The sequence below is a fragment of the Oryzias melastigma genome, linkage group LG19, assembly GCF_002922805.2.
Source record: "Oryzias melastigma strain HK-1 linkage group LG19, ASM292280v2, whole genome shotgun sequence".
Lineage (NCBI taxonomy): Eukaryota > Metazoa > Chordata > Actinopteri > Beloniformes > Adrianichthyidae > Oryzias > Oryzias melastigma.
The window spans coordinates 14,537,491-14,549,712 of NC_050530.1; the positions used below are offsets into that span (position 1 = coordinate 14,537,491).

At 37.5% G+C, this 12,222-nt stretch overlaps 1 long non-coding RNA gene across 1 annotated transcript; it reads right to left on the reverse strand.

Annotated features, from left to right (window-relative positions):
* Window positions 1–2,360: 2,360 nt before the first annotated feature.
* LOC112154606 lies at window positions 2,361–10,324 on the reverse strand. The gene is made up of 3 exons (XR_002920673.2): window positions 8,466–10,324; window positions 2,590–2,653; window positions 2,361–2,387 (listed from the first exon to the last, which is right to left on the reverse strand). It is a non-coding gene; the product is annotated as an uncharacterized LOC112154606 (long non-coding RNA).
* Window positions 10,325–12,222: the final 1,898 nt, after the last annotated feature.

Sequence of the window (12,222 nt, forward strand, 5' to 3'; positions counted from 1 at the left end):
CGTAAGAGAGATTCTTTTGTCACTGAGGTCACAGATGTGAACGTTTGTGCAACTGACAACTAAATGTTTACAACCAGGTCCTTAACATAACAGTAGATTTTTATCAACAGATGAGACCAAAAACATGATCTACTGTGGGAGTCATCTTCTGCTACAATAAGCCCACCTCTCTGACTATTCCGTCCTGACCTTGTTTGATTTTATTTAGCACAATTTCCTCCAAAAAGCCAGAGAAGAACTAATGAAAAGCCTGAAACAAAACCCAATAGTGTTCCATTGCTTTGCTGCAGTTCATCTTCTGCTGTTTTTTGTTAATTAACCCTCATGCTCTCTTATGGGGTCCAGATGACCCTTACATTGATGTGTGATCCCTCCCATGACAAAGGCAGACATGATTTTATGTCTGCCACAGACATCAGTGAAGATATAAAATCCTTTAGGAAAAAAAAAAAGTTCAGCGCGTTGTCTTGTGGGGTCCAGATGACCCCGCTTTTAACATAAACATGCCTTGGATAGCACAAAGGTTAAGTGATGCTTTGCGTCCTGAAGACCTTTTCAATTAATCTCCTCCATGCTGCATCTCCTGTACACATCTGTGCAGCTCTCCAAATCTACATCAATCACGATTAAAACTTTGTTTTCATTTTATAATCCTGAACTTATTTTTCTATGAAAGTTTGAACTTTGAGGATTGAAAACAAGAGATATCTGAGAAAAGTGAGTAGTTTTACACCCTTAAATCATCTACAATTCTATATAGCAGATTTCCTTTTTTCACCAGTTATCTATGGGACATAAAATGAGGGAACACCACTAATATGTAAGAGAAACAAACTTAGATAACTCCTAAAAACAAATATTTACTGTAATTAAAGGGCCTATATCATGCAAAACTTTTTTGAATGCATTTCAATGTTAATTCATCATAAAAACACCGAATCCGTATTTGGATCCATGCACACATGTGGGTATTCCACTAATATATTGCGCTCTGAGAACCAGCTCCTCCTATAGACAAAAATGAATTGGTCCTCAGAATGTGATGTTACAAACTGAGGAACAGCACAGCAGCTAGCTCCATGGAGAAAGTGTGTTGGAAAGCTGTGATCAGCAAAATGCTTTTATTTTATATTCACATTCATCTTTGCAAATGTTCGAATGTTGTTTGTTCTGTAGGTGACACGCTGGTGAGGCAAGCAGAGCCTCAGAGATCAAGTAGTCTTACTTCCAGGTAGGAAAAGAGCAAACGAAAATAACTTATTTTATAAATAATATGTTCTTTAGTGCTAAAGGTAATATATGTATGGATATAGTTTACTCTTCAAGGATTAATAGCATGATATAGGCCTTTAAAGTAACTGAATAATGAGCTTCTGAAAAAGCACGGTCCTAGTAACGGTTTGCCTTTGAGCAATAAAGTCAACTTAAACATCTCCTTGTTTGTAGTACTCATGTATGTGTGGTTTGCTGTAAATATGCAAACAAATGCTCTGAAATGCTCTAGTTCCATGTAAAGTGACTTTTCCATCCAGCCGTGATACTGACCAGGAGGCAGGGACTGCTTGAGCTTCTCGGCCTTCTCCTTGTCTGTGATGACCAGTGTGTACAGGTATCTGCTGCAGCGCACCTTGAACTTGACATTGTCCTTATTCTTCTTGATCTTAACAGCTTCAAATGGAATAAAAAGTCTATATTAATATATATATTTCATGAATGTTAGATACATTTCTTATATGGATGCTAATCTTAATCTAGAGGAGAATAAGTCTTACATTTGGCATCCTTCCTCCTGGCTGTCAGCAGGAAATCTTTGATTTCTTCTATCTTGCGAGGCTACAAACAAATCAATAAAGTAGAATTAACATTTGAAAGCAAACAAATCCACACATGTACATTTAGTGTTTTAATGTAAGTGGACCGGTGGAACTCAAGTTTTACTGAACGCTAAAACCCAGCACTTGGTCCATCATTATTCTAGCAAGTTGTGTATGCAACGCGAGCACGACAGCTCGTGATGCTTGGACGTCTTGCAGCTAGCAAACAACTTTAAGCAAAGATATGTTAACTTAAGACCCCTCAGTGGGAGAAATATTTCTGACTTAAGTTCCTAAAGACTCAAATTACAAAAAGAAAAACAAATTAATTACGAGTTATTTGTTTTTACAGCGATTGTTACATCGGTAAACTCAAAAGCAGCGCTATGCTAATGCTAACAACCAATGCTAACCACCGTCTCTTCCGAATTACAGCGATAAACAATATATAATTAAACATTTAAAGACAAAATATCAAATATATCAGCACCATACGTAACATAAAAGGCAAGTTTACTGTTGTACTTCGAGAAAAAACATCCTTACCATGACGCCGTGTCAGCGGACTGGAAGCTAAAGACAGAAGGAGAAAGCTACGTCATTCATCGAGTGTTTTTGTCAGAAAACAAAGCAATTTCAACCAAGTATTTATCAAAATGTATGTGTTTTGAACTGTATAACTACATCAAAGAACCGAGATGTCTATATATGTTACATATATCGAGGATGGAAGCTGATTCTGCAAATAGTATTAATGTGAAAATGTGGCACTCACTCAGTCTGCCAGAGAGGGGATGAAAAGGGGCGGTACTTCCGGTTTCCAAAGTATTTATACTTCACTACGGAAAGCGCAAAGAACCAAATTTTGTTGAGAAGAGCGAATCAAGAAAGGAAAAAAAAAATGTACAGGACCAATTATTTTCTTTTAAACAAAATGTTGATAAAATACAGATTAGATAGATTAAATATAGTGTTTAATATTCAAAGATAAATGTTATCCATCCATCCATTTTCTTGACCGCTTCTTCCCTTTCGGGGTCGCGGGGGTGCCGGAGCCTATCCCGGCCACTGATGGGCGAAGGCGGGGTACACCCTGGACAGGTCGCCAGTCCGTCGCAGGGCCGATAAATGTTATATGATAAAAAATAAATATAATTTCAAAAGTGATCAAATGATTGTGTTTATTTCAATTCCAATGCTTTAAAATTAGAGTACACTAGCTGTTTTATATAATATCCTTATATAATTGCTTACAAAATAATAAAAAATGTAAAAAAAAAAAATAAAATCGATTAATCTTTACACCCCTGGTAAAAACTGTTGTATGAATCATTACATAAATATACAAGATTATAATATCCTGACAATAAAGGGGAGCAACACATTCACTGTTTTTTAAATATAACTCTTGGTGACACTGTTGCTTTCTCACTTTCGTCTGATGGGATAATTGCTTATAAAAGAATAAATCAAATTGTTTCTCTCCACAGACTTGACTAAAATACACACTCATTCTTGACTATAATGCTGTCTGTTAATGACGTGTTCAAGAGGCATGTCTTGATTAAATTTACATTTGATGTCTAAAAATCACAATTTTCCTAAGTAATTCTTTCAATTTCTGAACTGGACACACTGAATCTGTCATGTGCTTCATTTCACATGGATGAGTCTAAATTATATTTCTGGATTGATGTGAAGCTTACTTTACAACTGAATGCTAAATTAAAAAATGTGTCAATCAGAAAAAAAGTAAATGACAACACCACCGCTTGAATTTTTGATAGTTTTCAGTGACTGTATTGCACAAAATATTTTGACTATTAAACCCCATGTTCTTTCAATGCCAATAAAACTGTATTCTGTACCACATGTTGAGAGGTTATATTGTATGTTTTGTAAATGTTACCTTTACAAATTTCTTAAAAACAAAACTAAAATCAATAATGCAATTAAATTAATTCCACAAAAAACAAATTTTCAATTTCAAAAATGCACAATTATGTTTTTGCAATTCTAAAGCTTTTATCCAATCAAACATATTTAAACATTTAGATAGGTTGATTCATGTGGTCCTAATGACAACTGCACTATTTTACCGAATTTAAAAAAATATATAAAATAAATAATATTAATAAAATACCTAATAAAATTGATAGAAATAAAAGAAAATATAGAAAAAAATAATAATATTAAATTATCAAGAAACTCACTACAATAAGTGTAATTAGCCAACGTGTTAAGACAATGTTATTGTGATAATATTATTGCACTATTATTAATTATACATTTAAGTTATATACATTGTATTCTAATTAAAGTCCCACTCCAACCATATAGTTGAATTGTAAAATTGTTCCCAGTGATTGTTTCATTATGATTCTAAAGTTTTTAGCCAAAATAAAAAATCCTTGGTCGTTTTAAAACATTTTTTTACACAGTGCAGCTCAGTAGCCCAGAATAGTATTTCTAAGAGCTCGCCAAAAGCTCGGTTTGCTCGCTTACTCGAGCTAGTATTAGCGACGCAAAAATAAAGAGCAGTATTGGATCAAGGCAGTCATGGAGTTCTGAGCCAGAATCGCAATGTGCTACAGCACAAGAATTGAACGCTCAACACGTCTCGCACACCTGAGCGTGAATGGGTCAGGGTACATGTTGGGGGAGGGGTGTCTTTGACACGCCCATTTCAACAGCTGCATCATTAGTCAGAGCATTTTCGAGCATCTGGTTTTCTGATCCAACAGGATTTAAATTTTAATTTTAACTGTAAATTCCTTTAAATATTTCCTCTACTATGAGAAAAATGCAGCAAGAATTTGTCAAAATCACAAAAAGACGATTTTCCCCGGAATGAGTCTTTAATTGAATTACATCTTTGAAAAAACTCTCGTTAAGTTTACATAATTTTGTTCATTCATTGTATCAATAAAAACACATCCCATACATACAAATTCATAAAAATAATTATTTTCTGCATTATTATTATATTAATTAAACTTCACCATCACTATGATTCAAAAGTCATTTTGTCCATTAAAAAACTATATTGTAATAGTGAGAGCCCCACAAAGATTTTTTCTACATTTATCTGTTAACATCAAGCCCCCGCACACACAGTGCCCGACTGAATGAGGCGACTTCAAGAGAATGAAGATAAGCAGGCAAATGAGGCTTAATTCAATTTAATTAGAAGTTCCCTTTTACTGCTGAATTAAGCTCTTCAAATTAAATTATAAATGTTCCGCTACCTGTTTATCTGCTCCAATACGGCTTTACGTTCTGATTCTAAAGTGAAGAGGGGTGTGATGGTCTCAGAGGTCGGGGTTGTGCTGATGCACAGATGAGGATTTGAGCTTCAGTGGTTTGGAACCAGGAATAAAACTGGGCTACAATTTGTGCTTCGAAGACTAAATAAGTCTAAAAAAGAATGCGTGGAAAAAGTTTGCTTCCTGGAAACTCCTGCAGTGGGAATATGAAATCACCTTTTCAAACAAACAACGAGCTTTTAATAATAAATGTTAAGAACTTTTTATGCAGCTTTCAATTTTGTGAAAATTTCCGAAACAAATACATTAAAAAAAGATCACAGATTTCTACTTTTAGGAATAAAATAAATCATGACTTTTATTCTAAAGTAGTGTACAATTATTGTTTCAATTTTTTTGGGTCTCCTCTGTCATGGGAGCCAATTAATTTGACTTTTTTCCCCTAAAAAACAGCGTTTGGCCTTGTTTTGGAGAAAATTACAGCGATTGAGGAAGTGTATCATGAAAAACTATTACTGATATCTGGCTGCACACCTTGTTAAGGTTTCAAATACAAAGAATTTTTGGTCAATAATTTACGCTCAGAGCTGCTCACAAGTCAACCTCCCGAGGTTGCTCAGGCCTGAGTGACATCTCCGTCTGTTTCCATGGAGATCCACTTTGACATTCATAAAGACAGGAACTGACAGACCTGGCATTTTTAATTAACCTACTTGCTACCTGTCAGCCCGTGTTCACAGGCCGTATCCCCCCTTGCACTTGTTCTGCTGGACACGTTTGGCTCAGGTTTTTAAATTTTCATCAGCCAGCCGTCAATCAGCGCTGGAGATGATGCAAGCTTTGTTTCAGCTTTGCACCAAATGCTGGGAAAAAAAAATGTTTTCATTTTTTTTTTAGATTGCCTGTTTTCTGCATCTGAGCAGATTACACTGTGCACAGTTGTCACGACTTATTCAAATTATTGTGAATCAGGAGCAGATTAAAAAATGCAGTATGAAAAATATCCTATGAGATATGATGGGCAGACAAAAAGTAGAGCCATTTGTAGATTCATCTTCATTTTCCTCATCTGAGCTGTGATCTAACTCAAAACTGTACAGCTGAAAAGCTCCAATATTGATTTTTGTTGCACTGGTGATGTTACGTTGGGAGTGTTTGGGGCTTTAAGTTAGCGGGGGAGTATGTAAACAGAGAGCTCTCAGCTCAAGGTTGTTCCATGCCAATAGTTCTGCCCACTACCCAGAAGTGAATTTCTGATGAACTCCTGCCGCTCTGCAGAAACTATGTCCTAGAAAATGGGAAAGGTGTCTTGATTTTGGCTAAAAATTGCATAATTATAATTAAAAGACCGGTGGGAATACTTTTATTACAGATCAAAAGATGATTGGGGCTTTAAATAGTCCGTGATGTATACTCACTCCCAGCTCGTCATACATGGACGTATGGTTTGGACCCCCTCCGCGTCATTTTGACATTTTGGGTGTCCCCCAACTCGAGGTTTTTTCACGCGCTGGCCATTAAATCAGAGGTCCTCAACCTCTGGGGAGCAAACCGACACCGGTCCGAGGGCCACTTGTTACCGGGCCACAGTCAAAGAAACAATGCATACGCCAATCAAGGGTCCCCAACCCTTGGGACGTGGATCAGACCAGTATTGGTACTCTAACTTGGTACCGGTACCCTACGGTACCACTTCCTGAGGATTGGGGACCCAAGATTTAATGGGAACACCCTTTAACACTCGTCACTGCGATTTATATGATCTTGTTAAATGGCCGTCGCTCCACTCTCGCAGGCGGTTCCATTGGTATCATTTCATTTACAAGACTCCGATTGGTAAAACACCATATTACCTTCGTTCCATCCTTAAAATTGCAACTAGTGCTCATAGTTTGCGTTCCAGTGACTTTCTCACAGTGGTTGTACCCAGGGTTTGAACCACTCCGGCCCGCTCCTCATTCTCTTTTTCTGCCCCGCATGACTGGAATGAGCTGCTTAAACCCTGAAATTGCGTATCCTGGTCTCATTAGTTGTATTTAAGACATCTTTAACAGATGTGATTAGTTTTTTAATAGGTTTCCTTCTGTCTTTTTATTGTAATTATTAACTTAGTACCTCCTGTAGGCCCTAAGTATTTAAATTATTGATGTGAGAAGATGTCATGTTTTTATCTGTATGTAACTTATTGCTCTGCTGTGCTGTTTCTGTATTGCTGATGCGTACTCAGGTCGTCGATGTATAAATAAAGGTTATAAATATACGTGTGTAGCAGATGCTGGTACCTGGGGAAAAAAAACATGCGATAATTTCTCAGCTCCCTTTTTGCAGATTCAGATAATCAGAGTGTTTAAAAAGGCAAAACCTGATTGTGTTTAGTAGCAAACATTTTTAACCACCCCTCTTAAAACACCTATACGATCTACGCTGTTAAATTTCCGCCAAAAGTCAACCAAGAGAGCATATCAAAGTCCACGCACTCAATGAACGTTCCACGGGCGCAGGACAGTCTCCAGGCCCGCTCCACCTGGGAGTATTCTTATGCCCCTGTGACCTCTCCTGCTCCCATGTGAAAGTATTCTTACACTCCTAAAACTACTTCTGCCCCCTTGTGGAGGACTGTGTGCTCGAGGAGCTTCTCCTGTACGCCCTGTGAAACTCAACATTGAAGGAAAAAAATATACCTGCATATCATTTGCTTTTCAAATTTAAACTAAAACTGAAAAGAGAGGAAAAAAGGACGGTTTTATTTATTTATTTATCGTTTTTTTGATGTTCCCACTTTAACAAAATCGAAAAATGAAGCAAATGTAATGAACGTTTAAATTCATTTTCTAAGAAAAGTGTTTTGATGACAGGGTGGGGAAAAACAAAAAGAGGAACTCTTAAAATTAATTTAAACGTTCATTATGGGTGGAGCTGAAGTAGTTTGGTGTCAGAAATCTTAAAATATTAAATTTAAAAGTTCTTTGTTCCGTTTTTGTTTAATACTTTAATGGGAACGCAAAGAATATATCTGTTACTCTAAAATAGTTTAGAAAATTATAATTACATGAAATATTTTTTTTACTTTGAAAAACGAATGATGCACGGATCCAGTTATGGCGTCTGTGTTGCCCTAGCAACGGTTGCTCTTTTTCCAACGCCATTTTTTCTTCTGCTCCTAACTCATTTGAATGAAGAAATACTCAGAAATGCAATTTTAAGCTTCATTTTCTTGATATCATCAGAAAATGCCACAAGAAAAGCACAAAAAACACACATTTTCATTGAAGCGGGTCTTTAAAAAATACATTTAACACTGTTTCCTAATGTAGATGATGGGAGATCCTGTTTGTTTTAGGCTTTATCTGCATCTGAAGACACAATAGTAACATAAAAAACCCACCACCACAGAGTGTCTCCATCTGAGAGGGCTGGATGTGAAGGTTCACGCGGAGAATCCTCTCAGCCTCAAAGATTACAACAATGACCGTGCTCAGTTTAGCCAAAGCTTTCTTGCTACAGCAGGGATTTGCTTGCACAGCGAAAAAACACAACCCTCGGCGCCAAGCAGCTTGCAGAAAGCCCAGACTGACTCCATCACTGTTCGGGTTTGCTGACACTAGAGGGCAGTGAGCGCACATGGAAAACTGAAAAATAGAGTCGGCTGTTGAGTTATCCTCACTGGTGGCGATGGGAGACGCTCTACATCAACAGATCAGATCTGTGGGCTTTAAAAAATAAAAATGTTGATACTGATTGTTTCTTTCTGCTCATTCGATCATACAAATACGTTTGATTGTACATATGTGTTGCATAAATACTTCCACACGTATCAGCAGGCTTCCACAAACTTCCAGAAATTTCATAAAAATCCGTTCTGCTTTCTTTCCAATATCCACACCTCTCCACTGGAGATGGATTCAATGAGCTCGCTGAGGGCGAATTTTAATTTATTTACAGAGGCACGGTGAATTCATTCTGCACTCAAATATATTTCTTTTTCTTCAAAAGATACCTGGATTTGGAGTAGTTTTCCAAAAAAGAAAAAAAAAACATAATCCTCTTTTTGTGTAAAGGTGGTAATTGGAATCAAAGCGTGTCCCCTCAGGCTGAAGGATGCTCTGTAACTTTGCTGCGGCTTATTAAAAAGGCATATAAGAAAAAAAAAACTATCTGACACTTACAGATCTGTTTTAACTGCAGCAGAAACACAAAGCGTGGATGATAGAATTTCAAGAGCTTCAGCACAGACATTACTGGTAATGATACACATCATTTCTGCCTGCAGGCCCGCGCGGCAGGCAGCATACCTGAGAGCTAATGAGCAATGCAGCAGCAGGTTCCAAATATTAATCACATTTTGATCCACTTTATGGCTGAGAGGCTCTGAAAGATCACCTGAGAGTTTACTGAGCTTATTGGATTTACTTTGATCACAAAGTTAGTTTAAAAAAACATGTCGGTTTTACAAGAATGTGTTGGAAAATAAAATGGACTGAAGCATCCAAGAAGTTCTGGAGAAAACTTTTGATGATAGCGTGTCACAAAAACTTCATTGAGAATGCACTAAAACTCTCTCTGCCTCGCCGCTCTTCTTATCTCCCTAATTATTGAACAGATTGATTTATTGATCCCTGTTCCTGCGGCCTTATCAGAGGGGAACTCGTACATCTGCGGATGAGAGGAGATTATTAGTAGAGAGTCTGCGAGTTTACCCCGTCAGAATCTCAATGCTCGGGCTTGTCGGAGTCGCCCCAGAAACTGTCGAGGAAATTAACTGTGAAGTTCCCATTTATCGCGCTCAAAGACCCGAGCGCCGCTGCAAACGACCTGTCCGAGAAATCAGTGCAGCTTTTTGTCACGACTCCCTGCCAGTCGGGGGGCTGTTCAATCAAAAAGGCAGCGCACAGAGGGAGGGAGGGGAGGAGGGGGCTGCACAGGTTGCAATCGCAAATTCTAATTCTGAGAAGTCGTGCAGAAAGCGTCCCAGTCGGCCACGGGGACGACTGACACTAAAAGGTTGTGGAGGATAATTTGCGGGAGGAAATTTAATCGCTGTTATATTAGATAGACAACCTTTTGACACCCATTTCGTCCAGTTCATGCGGCCGTCGGGCCCACTTGTTGCCCTCGGGCGACCTTTTCACCTGTTTCAGCTCCTGAGGCTCACAAAAATGATCTGCCTTCTCATGAATTATGCTGAGAGACTTCTCAACTTTTTATCGTTTCCCAAACAAAATTCAAGTCCCACTCAGATCGTCTTTTGATCTATTTAACCGTTAAACACCGGAGCTCCGGTGTTTATGTTCTTTGATTTAGTGTAATTTTTAATTGTAAACACGATCAATGTAATTCCAGTAGATTCTGAAGGAGAAAAGCGGCGTGAGCTATCCAGCCGTCCAGTTTAGATCCAGATACCAACTCAGACGAGGATCCAGTCCTCTACAAGTAGATGCATTAGAATAAAGCAGATCAGGGACCTTGTGGCTAGCCGTAGTAGCGTCTGCATTACAAATATGATATTTTTCAAACGGCATTTTTGCTTCTGCTCCTGATTCACAACAATTTGAACAAAGAAATACAAAAGAATGCAATTTAAAGCTGAATTTTTGTATATACCGTATTTTCCGGACTATAAGTCGCTGTTTTTTTCATAGATTGAATGTCCCTGCGACTTATACTCCAGTGCGACTTATATACGAATTTTTAATGATGAGATATGGACCGTAAGTCTAGAGTGCCCTCTTATGGTGATCTATGCAATTACTTTATTTACTTTAGTTATTCAGACGTGACACAGAGGACGAAGAATTTAACGGATTTAGTGATATGGAGTGAGATTGCGTGCAATTAATTACAGTAAAGATACAAAGTTGATGAGTTCTTGAGGCTATAGTTAAATAAAACTGTTATGTTATATAAATGCTACACCTTTTCGTTTTTTTCATGATGCTAATATGTGAATATGTGTTGACACGTATTCAGCCTGTTTTCTATTCACTTATGAATGTTATAACTTACCTTCCAGGATGATGTAATATCGTTTTTTTCAATCAGTTTGTAAAATAAATTACTTGAAAAAAATGCGACTTATACTCCAGTGCGACTTATGTATGGTTTTTTTCTTCTTCATTATGCATTTTTTGGCCCCTGCGACTTATACTCCGGTGCGACTTATAGTCCAAAAAATACGGTATGTCCTCCATCATCAGAAAAAACTGCCACAAAAACATGTTAAAAATACCAAAAACTTGAGATTTCATTGTGAAAGGAGCGAAGGAAAGGTTATAATGAAGGAATAAATGCAACATTTATGGTTTCACCTTAAAACAAGGAGTGGGTGTTGTGTTTTTGCGCTTATGACATTCTCTGTTGCCTGAAAGTTTGCACATACCAACATTTGCTTTCATGCCCTGGAGGAGGCAGAACTTGTGATCTGTGCTGCACAAACACATTTTCTGATTCATCGTCAGCGTTTGAACAACAGAGAAGCACAATTAAAAACACATTTTTCAGTGTCAGTGTCAAACGAGGCAAACAGACATTTTTTCTGTTAAGGAAATAGAATTTTAGGAAAAAAGTTTGTTTCGTGAGTTTTTTTATAAAGAGAGACAACAGAATGAAAGAGCAGTCTGACAAAAATGTCAAACGAAGAAGTGAAGATAATTTATCTTTTCTTTTTCTTTTTGCTGTGGGCTTAAAAGTATTTTGTCTTCTTTACAAGCCTGGAATTAGAAGATTTTTTTCTTAATCTACAATGGCTTTCTTCCTTTATTTTCCTTTAGAAATGTTCAATGGTATTCACACTGATGGGTGATGTTTTTAATGCCCTGCACTTCTCTTGACAGTCAAAGTATGAAGACGAAGACCTACGAGCGGTAAACGCGACAGTTTTATGGAGCGTCAGTGTCGTCTTTGACCCCTTCTGTTATGACAAAGTGGTTGATGGAGGACTCAAATACAGGAAATCAGAAGGCAAGAGGACGACGACAAATGTATGGATTGGAACCCAAACACATAGACTGCTGGGTTGGGATTACGAAATAAAAAAGATTAAAAAATACAAAAAAACTGATTGGATCTCAGAGAAAGCTGCAGTTACAGAACATAAAGGTCACAAACGATTTACTGCTTTACAAACAAACAAATTTAACAGTAAA